Source organism: Protopterus annectens, chromosome 11.part0 (assembly GCF_019279795.1).
Source record: "Protopterus annectens isolate FY-2018-M chromosome 11.part0, PAN1.0, whole genome shotgun sequence".
NCBI classification, from domain to species: Eukaryota; Metazoa; Chordata; order Ceratodontiformes; family Protopteridae; genus Protopterus; species Protopterus annectens.
In genome coordinates, this window is record NC_056745.1 from 36,099,673 (window position 1) to 36,112,035 (window position 12,363).

Genomic DNA, 12,363 nt, shown 5'->3' on the forward strand with positions numbered 1-12,363 from the left:
CTAGGAAAACTAGAGCCCTTCTAAAGTCAAGGGATAAGGCTTGGAGAATTTGGAAGAAATAAAATACCAGCCTAGCCAAACAAGTTACCTACAACTTAGAAATCAGGCCAAGAGACACACTAAACTCAATAGACAAAATTACTTCCTCAATATCCAAAACAAACATTCAAAAGATCCCCACAGGTTTTGGCTTGCCATTAACTCTCTCCTAAAACCAGGAAAAACTACCACTCCCACTCCTAACTCCATGAATGACAACAAGGACATTGCCTTCCAATTCAATCAGCACTTCACAGAATCCATCTTAACACTATCCTCCCAACTATCCAAAAACAGCCCTACATATAACTCAACCAAATGCCCTGACAACATCCCATCCTTTATGCTTTCACCCGTTTCCACCTCAACAATTAAAATCACCTCCTAAAACTGAAACATACCACCCTTGCCACTGACAATCTACCAGCCAACTTCATAAAAATAACTGCTGAATCCTTATCCTACCCTATTTCTATTCTTATCAATCATTCCATACAACAAGCATATGTCCCACAGCTATGGAAGGTATCATACATTATTTCAATACATAAAGGTGGAGACTCTTACGAATACTCAAATTATCACCCCCATTGCCATTCTATTCCCTTTATCTAAAATACTAGAGAAATGTATACATTCTCAGGTAACACAATTACTAAACTCATACAATCTCCTCTCCCTCATACAGCATGGCTTCCGACAATACCAAAGCACAACCACCACTCTGCTGTCTTTCACCAATCTGATGAACCAATATAGAAATAATAATAACTTTGTATCGTCAATATTTCTAGACCTCTCCAAAGCACTTGACATGGTTTCACATTCCTTACTACTAGACACCCTGACATCCCTATTATTTGCCCCTTCTGCTATAGCCTGGTTTAAAAGCCACATTCCTTACTAATAGACACCCTGACATCCCTATCCTTTGCCCCTTCCGCTATAGCCTGGTTTAAAAGCTATCTGTCAAATGGGCCACAATCTGTCCAATGACAAAGTGTACTATCCCCCTTACTCCCAACTACCATAGGTGTACCACAAGGCTCCATATCAGGCCCACTTCTTTTCTCCATATTTACCAATAATCTCCATACCACTACACAGCATGCTTCACTTATACAATATGCTGATGATTCAACTCTAATATGTTCAGCTCCATCACTTCCCACCCTACAACAACTCACGCAGGAATCCTTTAGCTCTGTGGAAAGTTGGATTACTCAGATCCAATTTATCCTAAACCCTAATAAAACCAAATTGCTACTTTTCACCCCCAACAAAACCATTTCCACCCCTCTATCCTTCACTATCTCCTCCAAAAATGGCACTATTATATCTCCCTCTGACCATACCAAACTCCTAGGCTTTAAAATTGATAAAAATATACACTTCAACGTCCACATTTAACAAACTATCAAAAAAGTCCATAAAAAATGGCAACACTATATAGGCACAGGAAATCCCTCTCAAAACCAGCAGATTACCCTAGCCCAAACTCACCTCTTGTCTACCGTAATGTGTGCTGCTCCAATTCTTACCCAGCTTAGAAAACTTGACCTTACCAGACTCGAATCATGTTATAATAAAATTGCCAAGTTTCCAAACAACTCCATCTTTAGAACCCACCATTGCCAGGCTCTAATGGAACTGCAATGGCTGGAACGTCCCCAGCTACTAACCTATCACCAATTAGTTATTGCCTACAATGTGGTAACACATCCAGAAAAAAAACCCTGCACTAGGCCAACTTCTCACCCACTATAATACAAATCGTCCTCTCCGGTCTTCCGACAAACCCCTCCTCTGTATCTCTAGGGCTAACAATACTGCAGGAAAAGCACTGTTCTCCCACTCCATAGCTAGAACCTGGAATAATCTCCCTCCTGCTCTGATTTCTGCCCCTACCTCTTGTAATCTCCCTCCTGCTCTGATTTCTGCCCCTACCTCTTCTCACTTTAAAAACTCACTTAGAACACACTTAAAGAATAAGTGGCTATGCCCATGTATTACATAAGTCCTCCAATTATTCCACTTATATACCTCACTTCCTAATATACCTACTGTAATATATATTACAGTCTAGGTCTTCTCCTAATGTTGATTGAATTTGTATACTTATTTTGTTATTAACCATGTGTAACTATGTTTTCCTGTATATATAGGTCTTGTTATGTTTTCTGCTGTATACTGTATTTTAACATATTGTTTGAAAATTCTCTGTATACTGTATTTTAATTTTACTTACTGTGGAGCTTTTCTCCCCGGGCCTCTGCTGAAAATGGACCTGTGTCCAGTCAGACCATCCCGGTTAACAAATGTAAAATAAAAATAAAATAAAAATTTTATGTAGAGATTTATTGTGTAAATTATGATGTACTATATTATGCATTCTGTATGGAGTTTTTTAGACATTCCAAATGACCCTCCCCTCTGGGTCTGTATTCAGCTGATATTTGTGTAGATGAAGACACACATCTCACAGTACTTAGCTCTGAACAGGCATCTACTGTGGCTGATCTGGAGGGTCTTGAAACCATTTCTCCACAGCTGTGGACTATCCATGACAAAGAGGTAGGGCACATAAAAGATGTGGAACCAGTCATAGTTATTGTAAGACTTTGTAAGCATCTACCAATGGTAATGCAATATCCCTTATGAACTTGGGCAGGGAAAGGAACTGAACCTGTCATTTCTGTGTTACTCCAGCAAGGAATAATAGCCCTAACCAGAAGTCCATGTAATGCACCTATTTTGCAGATAAAAAAGCAAGGCAAGGGCACCTATAGGTTTGTACAAGATGTAAGAGCAGTTAATGCAGTAATAGTGCAGACTTTGCCTGTAGTACCTAACATGGAGATGGTACTAAGTTCCATCCCCACTGACAGCTACCACCTTTTCAGTGACAGATATTTCTTATGTATTTTTCTTTCTATTCCTATTCACCCATACAATCAGTATTTTTTACCTTTACATACAAAGGACAACAATATACATGGACAAGATTACCTCAAAGCTATGTAGAATCATCTACTCTTTTTATTATTATTGTAAAAATGAAGAAACAATTAGGTAAAATTTAGTTTCCCTGTCATTCCACCTTAATACAGTATGCAAATGATTTGCTTTTACCTTCTGGTCTTTACTCAAGCTGTCAAGACATGATTTTTTTTTAACTAAATCAACGGAACTAGGATTTAAGTTTAATAAGGCCAAACTACAGTTGTGGAAACCACGTGTTCAATATTTAGTATGTCTCATTTCAGAAGGCCCCTGGCAAATTTTATCTTTATTCATTACTGCTATTCAAGGTGCACCACACCCTCAATGTTAAAATAGTTGCAGAATTTTCTGGCACTGACAGGTTACTGCTGACAGTTGATTTCCAATTATGTGGAAGTAGTAAAACCATTCTTAGAATTATTAAAGAAAGACACCCCTGATTCCTTGCAATGGCAGGAGCAACATGAACAAGCTTTTGTCCTTCTAAAGCCTTTTCTTTCTATCTCTCCTGCTCTTGGATTAAATGATTATTGAAAGAGAGTTTTTCTGTTCTGTTATGAAAGGAATACAGTAGCATTAGGATTATTAGCACAACACATAAGTGATAGTTGCTTATTTCAGTACAAATATTGATCCTATAGCAGCTGTCCTCCACTACTCTCTTAGAGTGATGGTTGCCATGGCTCTCATAGTAGAATTGGTGGCTGCTCTAACTCTCAGGCATGAGCCTTTTGTGTCAGTTTGACATTCTGTAGAAGCTTTGTTACTAAGAATCAAAACACAGTATGTATCTATTATATTATTGTCCAAATATGAATTATTTTTGCTTAATAACCCTTTTTTGCAGGTCATTCGATGTCCAACTCTTAACCCTGCTGAGAACCACGTGATTATGTTTGTGCAGCTAACCATAACAATAAATCAGATTACAACTGAAATGACTGCCATGAGCTGTGTGGTGCTGCAGAACTGAATGGCTCTTGATTTCACTCTTGCATCTAAGGATGGTTCATGTGCACTCAACAAAATGGAGTGCTGCCTGTTTATCCCAGATAAATCAGCATGCCATTTGCACTCACCTATAAATTATAGAAGAGGTTGCAGAGCTGCCTTATGGAAAAGAACCTGATAGCTCTGAATTGTTCTGGTTGACTAATCTGTTTTTTGAGTGGAGATGAAGTATTTTGGAATTTTTTATGCTTATTGCAATTATTATTATTATTTTAGGTATTATTTTATGTGCAAAATGTTGATCACAAAGCTTCTTTAATCTAGAAAAAAGTATCAAATTACAAAATATGCATATTAATAATAGAGTGGAAACATTGACACTGACCACAAATGAAGAAAATCACAATGAAAGAGAGAGTAGTGAAGAAAATATGTTAAAAGATGATCTAGTTGGAAAAGAATTTGAAATCGAAAGATATCTGATCTGTCTTTTTATTCTGTATAAGCATAGGAATGTGTTAATTTCTCACAAAACCATATTTGCTAAGCATTTGTAGAAGCATTTTGCATGTCAAGGACAGAAGGAAACAGTATATGATGAATGTCTGATTTTGTGTAAAAAAAAATTCTATCCATTTGGAAACCTGTTGTTATTGTCCAGTCATTAGGAAATACCTGCCTTGAGCAATGTTTTAAAGCATCAAATGGGGGACTGTGAAGGGAGAAGTGTAAAATGGAAACAATGTTTAGTTTATACATATTTTTGGGGGGAATCCACCTTATTTCAATAAGTATCCTGACAGCCAGGGCCTGTCTTTAGTTTTCTTTCATTATCAACATGAGTATTGACTGCATAGAAAGTTCCAGAAAAGGAAGAGATAAGGGGTCTTCAGATTCTTAGTAAGCAACATAATACAAAGGTGAGTTTTAATAATATAAAAAATGAAGTTTCTTCTGTTTTGGGAGACAAGACCTTGCTTGCTTAGTCCCCCACATATTTGTGTTCTTTATAATAAAGGGGAGCATTCTACTCTGTTGAAATGCATAGCATGAAGTTATTTTTGTCCGGAACCCTGCTCGTCCTTGTTGCTTAAAAATTCTAGACAAATCCAAAAATAATGAAATGACAAAGATTCAAACTCAGGGACTGTTTTAAACATTGATGTAATGCACTTAAAAAGTTAACAAAACAACAGGTTTTGTATTAACATGTATTTTCTGCACAATAACAAACATGGACCTCTGACTTCTGTCATTATTGACTAAGTGTAACACTGTGATTTATCAGAAAAATCAAAAAGTTTATGAGAGACAGGGCAAACATATGAGGAAAAATCAAGGACATTCTGCATAATCAGATATAGTAGATGGAAACAAAGTGCTCCTCTGGAAGAAAGGAAAACAGCTTTTAAAAGCTATTAGACACTTCATTCTGTTATATTTATTTATATATATATATATATATATATATATATATATATATATATATATATATATATATATATATACACACACACACACACACACACACACACACACACACACACACACACACACACACACACACACACACAAGTGTGCCAGGGTGAAATTATAACAGCTTTTCAAAGCTGTTTTTTACCTTCTTTGACTATTCTTTGTCAGCTATCACTGTTCTCTGACCTAATCTTGACAGCTCGTAAGGTGTCCTTAACAAGGTTTTGCTACATACACCTTAACGCTGTTAGGATCGGGTCTTGTGCTAGCCAAAAGATTGACAATGTTATCTTTTTTTCTAATTTCAGAGTGTAATTGTGGCACTTCATGCACTACAAGCTTATTGCTGTGAGATTTTTATGCAAAGGCCTCACAATTAATAATAAATGAACATTTTGCTGACCACAAAGATGATAATCACCAAAGTACTGCACCGGAAGTAAGCAGATAGCTTTAAAACATTAATTCCCTTTGCCGTGCCACATGAATTCCAACCAGAAACAAAATGCACTCATGCCTCTCAACTGTTCCTAATTTTGATTTAAAACTTTGCCTCCCCCTCCTAAGATCAGTGATACTTGTAAAAAGCTGGTGGATTACATTGACAAATAATTGTAATAATTACACTACCTACAGATTTATTTTATTTCAATAAATGTATGTTAATTCAAGTAGTCTCTCATACGAATGTTTAAAAGTGTCTCTGATTTAGAGCCCTTCTCCTTGAGTAGGTTTAGTTTTGTCTCTCATTTTTGAAGTAAACAGTTTAAAGTGATATCCTCCTGAGATTGGCCAGCAGCTTTAAAGGATGTTTGACATTTCATGCTGCCATATTTTTTTGAACTGGTAGTACTTCAGGGTAGCTAAACCTCCCCATGTATTAGAAAAAATTGCAATTGGGTCTCCTGTCATCGCCATTCTTACCTCTCAAGCCTTGCTCTTTAGGTTCATTTATTAAATCCATTTCTCAAACACATAACTTGGTTACAGCTAGAAACCCAGTCATAATCCTCTGTATTAATACAGCTTATTGCATATCAGCTGAAGCTTTATATGACAATGATGGAGAAAATGATCATTGATACTTGTTACGTGACAACATGGTGTGTAACATCCTGTCTCCACATCAATGATAAAAAGCTTCTACTTTAACTCAAAATTTTCATCCAGTGCAGCTGACAACCTCCCAATTGAATGCCTAAAGATAGCTACAGATGCCATAGCATACCCAGTCTCTATCCTTATCAACAGCCGAATCCTATGTAACCTCAGTCTGGAAAAAAATCATACATTGTCCCTCTTCATACAGGTGGCATCTTGGCTGATGTCTCTAACTTTCAGCCTAATACAATATTATCACCTGCCTCAAAAATTCTGAAAGATGTATTCATAAGCAACTTCTGCATTATCTTATACAAGAATGGCTCTTTACATCCACCCAGCATGGCATCTACACAAGATACAGTACACCTAGTGCCCTCCTGTTATTCACTGACACCATAATCAAATAACAGGGACTCCAGTGAACCTGCTTCCTCCTTATTCCTTTACCTGTAAAACTTTGATTCAGTGTCTCACCTTAAATTCCCGTATAAACCGTCTCAACTTGGACTGCTCCCTTTGTCATTACTGTGGTTCAACAGCTTTAACTGACAGGCTCTAGTCTGTAAAATGACAGAACACTCTCTCTCCATAGTTGCATGTCTCTGCAGGTGTACCCCAATGCTCTGCTCTTGGTCTCCTCCTCTTTAACATGTTTACCAAAGACCTCTATACCTCCTTAGGTACAGCCTCTCTTATACAATACGCTGATGATTCTAAGCTTAGATATGCATCTAAGAACTTGCCTGAATTCCTCCATATCATGATACAAGAAGATTTTTCCTCAGTTGAGAAATGTCTCCATAATGCCCAGTTATTACTCAACCCTACAAAACAAAGTTACTGCTATTTTTCCCAAATCATGCATGCCTGATAAATCAAATTTCAAAATATTTTCCCTAAATAAAACTAAAATTGAAGTAGTCTCCCATACAAAACTTATTGGAGTGATTATAGATGATAACCTTAAATCTGACCTTCATGTTCAAAATAACATAAAAAAGACTCACCAAAAATGAGGACTGCTTTACAGGCATAAAAACTTTGTTAGCAATACCACCAGGCTCACTCTTGCCACTACTTACCGCCTTCCATCCATCTTGTATGGTGCACCCATCCTAACCAACCTTCGGGCTACAGTTAAAATAAAGCTGGAGGCATGCTATAATAAGAGTGCAAAATTTGCCTCCAGCAAACCATTCTATAACTACAACTGTACTGCCCTTAAGGTTTTGAATTGGCTCAAACTGCCTCACCACTTAGATTACATAGATCTTATTTCCACACATAGCATTATTCACAAAGCCAATGTCTGCCCTGCTTTTATTCCTATCCCCTGTTCCTATCAGGCTGATATACTGCTTCAAGTCTAATAAACAACATCTTCTCAGCATATATAAACCTTACAAATCCTCTGGTCAAAGTCTCTACCAGTAAGCTGTTGCTAAAATGGAATTATATCCCTCTGCAAATTAGATTGTGCATCTAACCTCTCCACCTTCAAACAACTACTAAATAACACCTGGCTCTGCTCCTGCACTACCCCAGGCTCTGCTCCTGCACTACCCCAGGCTCTGCTCCTGCATTACCCCAGGCTCTGCTCCTGCACTACCCCAGGCTCTGCTCCTGCACTACCCCAGGCTCTGCTCCTGCACTACCACAGGCTTTGCTCCTGCATTACCCCTGGCTCTGCTCCTGCACTACCCCAGGCTCTGCTCCTGAATTACCCCAGGCTCTGCTCCTGCATTACCCCAGGCTGACGTAGTCCTTTCCTCCTTCCACCACCAGCATACTTTGATTATGCTAAGTGAGAAGGATTTAGTAAAATGTATTTCTTAGATAAAGAACAAATATATTTTTGCTTAGGCCATATTATCTAGTCATCTCTATTCCAAAGAATGTACTTAGTGTGTTTAATGTCATTTCTATGTACTGCAACTTGTGAATAGTTTATCTATAAATAATGTTCTTTTTCAACTTGTAATAGCTGTCAAAATGTTTGCGTTATGGATGAATAGTATAGACAGCACAGTGGCGTAGAAGTTAGTATCGTCACTTCACAGAAAGAGGTTCTCTGGTTCGATTCTTAGCTGCGGTACCTTCTGTGTGGAGTCTGCATGTCTTCCCTGCATTCATGTGGGTTTCCTCTCATGTTACAAAGACACGTGTCTGGAGCATTTCTTCCCAGGCCTCTGCTGAAAATTGGCTTGTTCCAAGTCAGACTTTCCTGGTAAACAAATAATAAATAAATAGGTTCATACTGCATGAACTGAAGCTGAGTTTTTAATTAGTTAATATGCTGATTTTTCTGTGTTAGGCTGTGTAATAACTTTAACTGTAATCATATTATGTCGAAGTAGAGCTTTCCTCCGTAGGTCACTGGCCTCACAGCTAAAAATACGATATCATCCCAGTCAGACTTTCCCAGTAAACAAACGTCAAAATAAATAAATAAAAGTTGTGCAGCTTGAGATGTACTTTTTAAGATTGTTGATGATAAAGACATCAGCCAGTATTTGTCAACTGATGTTAAGTACGCAAGATGATTGCAAGCTGTCTTGCATACGTCACAAGATCATTCTGATTCATAGTCTCCCTTTTCTGTTTAGTACTGTCACTGTGCATTTTATCCATTGAGGTATGGAGTGCCATGTGCTGATGAAGTAGTCTGTTGCAGCGGTATATGATAATGATCTTCCTGGTACACTGCCCTGGTAGAAAACTTGCATAGGATGGGAGACATCCAAACTACAAAAGTGTTGGCCAAGGAAAGGTTCCAAAGGGCACTAGTGCACCACAACCTGTTCACTTCAGTGATAGGAATATGTGCAGCATGAAACAAAATTCTTCACCCTACAACAGATTGGATTGCCAGTATAGTTAAGTCATGGTGTGAGTGTATGTCTGTGTGTGTTTGTGTAGGTACATACTGCTGCTGTGGAACAGGCTCCCCATCCACATAAAACAGAGTTCATCCCAGTCCATTTCCAAGTGCAACTTAGATCTATGGATGAGAAACTGAAAATGTACCCTAGGATTGACCCTGTACTACTAATGGACAGAGGCAGCTTTATCACATGCATGAGTCTTCTCAAATTATTTAATGCATGATCCCAGTTATTCTCAATTATCAATCATGGGATGGGTAAAGCCAGTCTACAACAACATGGGATAGGTTATTTGGAGCACAAAAAGGAAAACTGGATAGACTTACCATGGCCTGCAAAGGCAACTACCCTAGTACTTAACTATGACCCTAGGTATGAGTATTGGGACAGTGCATGAATGGATCTATGACTGTCTTTGTGTGAATGGCAATGGTGAGTATAAGTGTGTGTGTGTGTGTGTGTGTGTGTGTGTGTGTGTGTGTGTGTGTGTGTGTGTGTGTGTGTGTGTGTGTGTATCTTTGGAATGAGGATGATAGTGCCTCTGTGTGGTCTTGTTAGTACTGCTAGAATGAGGAGATAATATAATAATATAATAATAATAATAATAATAATGTGCTCAGCTATTTAATTCCTCCTGCTACACAGCGGAATGAGTCATAGTCATGCAAATTCAATACATTTCAAAGTAGTTGATCTGTGCAAGATGAAACAGCTGCTTCATCCAACACAGATAGTGAATATAGACAAGTTGTGGTGAACACGAGTGTATATATGTTTGTGTCTGTGTGTCACAGTGTGTTTGAGTGCAGGGACAACGGGTGAATGGGTCCATGTGTGTCTTTGAATTATAATTGTAAGTATGTCCATTATGTTTGTTTCTTTGGACGGAGGGTGACACTGCCTCTGTATACTCCTATTAGCACCTACACTATATAGTAATGTGGAGATACATGCTCAATTGGTACTGCTAGATGGTGGAATGATTCATTGTCAGGCAAATTCTATGTATTTCAAAGTTGGTAATATGTGCAACATGAAACAACTGCTTCATCCTAGACAGATAGCCAATACAAGAAAGTTGTGTTAAGTGTGTGAATACGAGTGTATATCTGTGTATGTCTGTGTCACAGTGTGTGTGTGTGTGTGTGTGTGTGTGTGTGTGTGTGTGTGTGTGTGTGTGTGTCTGTGTGTGTCTGTGTGTGTAAAAGAGTACTGGGGCAGTGTGTGAATGGGTCTGTGGATGTCTGCAAGTGAATGACAATTGGGTGTATATGTGTGTGTGGGGGGGCAGTTGTGAGTGTATATATGTATGTCTGGACAAAGGAGGTGTTAATGTCACACCTCACAGCTGTCCAAATTTTCATAGAATGTCCAGATTTTTGCCTTATAGTTTTGGTCTGCTTTTCATAAAATTGTTTTTTTTTTCTGGATAATCAGTGGCAAATCATTCAGGACTGAAGTCACAAAACAATGAAACGCATTTGATTTTCAGACTTCATACCCTTCAGAAAATTCATGCTAATGCAAAACCTGTTCTCTCAACTTTATAAGTTTGTAAGCATAATATTTAAGAATTGTCCCCATTGCTGGGCCTTTAACACCCCCCCCATTATTTATGACTTTGTCCAGATTTCTTGCTCTAAGAGGTTGAGAGGTATGGTTAGTGCTTCATTGTAATTTCGTTAGCACAAGCTCAGCTATAAAATGGAGCAACTCATATTCATACCAACTCCTGGGAGATGAGCTGTTGCCCTTTTGAGAATATGGATGACTATGAACTGCTAAATGGCACTGCAGTCCAATTCAGCAAATCAGTGCAAGGCAAGTTGCATTGTAATACCATTCACTGGGGTTACCACCTGTCCCACTTTGTGAGGGACAGTCCCTCTTTGGACAGTTGTGTACTGCAAAAAATTGTAAAACTGGCAAATGTCCAGAGATGTTGTTGTTGTTGTGTCTTTCGGCTTATCCCGGTTAGGGGTCGCCACAGCGGAACTCCGGTATGCTAATGTTTGGTAGTGGATTTTTACATGCCGAGTTACCAGCCCTGATGCACAACCTTCAACAAAGGCACGCCCATTCACGCATGCCTCCACACAGAAGACGCTCTAGCTGAGAATTGAATGGGACAATGTCTTGCTGTGATATTAGGGCAAAATTATTTCCTATATTTTATGTAATAGTTGCATAAAACAGTTATTCTATGTTTGAAACACTTAAATGTTATAAGAAACAGAATAAGTAACCAAAATGCTGCAAGAATAAACTTTTATTTAGGAAAAAAGTGAAGTTCCATCCTTTGTACTAGCTGTGGGTATGTTTTGGCCTGCAAAATCTGATGTTTGTACCACAATTGTCCCAATTTGGGCATTTGAAAAAGTGGCAACTCTACCATTCACTCTGAATAGTGAACTAGCCCTCGTGTTTCATATTTTTGTAAAACGTCTAAGAAATAATAGCTGCTTCTTATTCTATGAAAAACATGAAAATCTCAAGTGTCGCTGGACATTTGTCCTGGTTCATAGGTTCACTATTGATTGTACTGTTGCCAAGATATGAAAGTTGTTTGTGAAAATTGAGAGGGATATAATGGATTTATTCTGTTGTGTTACACTGTATTAAGTATTAATACAATGTAGTAATGTAAAAAAAAAAAAAGAAAGAAAAAAAACTTTGCATATTCTGACATCATACTGGAGTTTTCACTTCCTTTCTAACTGTATATTAATTTAATCTTCCCAAGATTTTAATATTTGCTGGGGTTAAAGGCACAGGAATCTAATGATGGCTGCCTGCTAGAGACACAACAGTGCTAAGTGTACCTCATTACGAGGAATGGACGTGCCACTTTCGGTGTCTAAAAAAGTTCATGTTTATCAACATTCTTCATTTAAAGGGTCTGTCA

The 12,363-nt window shown here is 38.1% G+C and overlaps 1 long non-coding RNA gene across 1 annotated transcript in view; it reads right to left on the reverse strand.

Moving 5' to 3' along the window:
* Positions 1 to 12,363, reverse strand: part of LOC122815153 — a 56,856-nt gene that overhangs the window by 33,844 nt on the left and 10,649 nt on the right. The window lies entirely within an intron of this gene.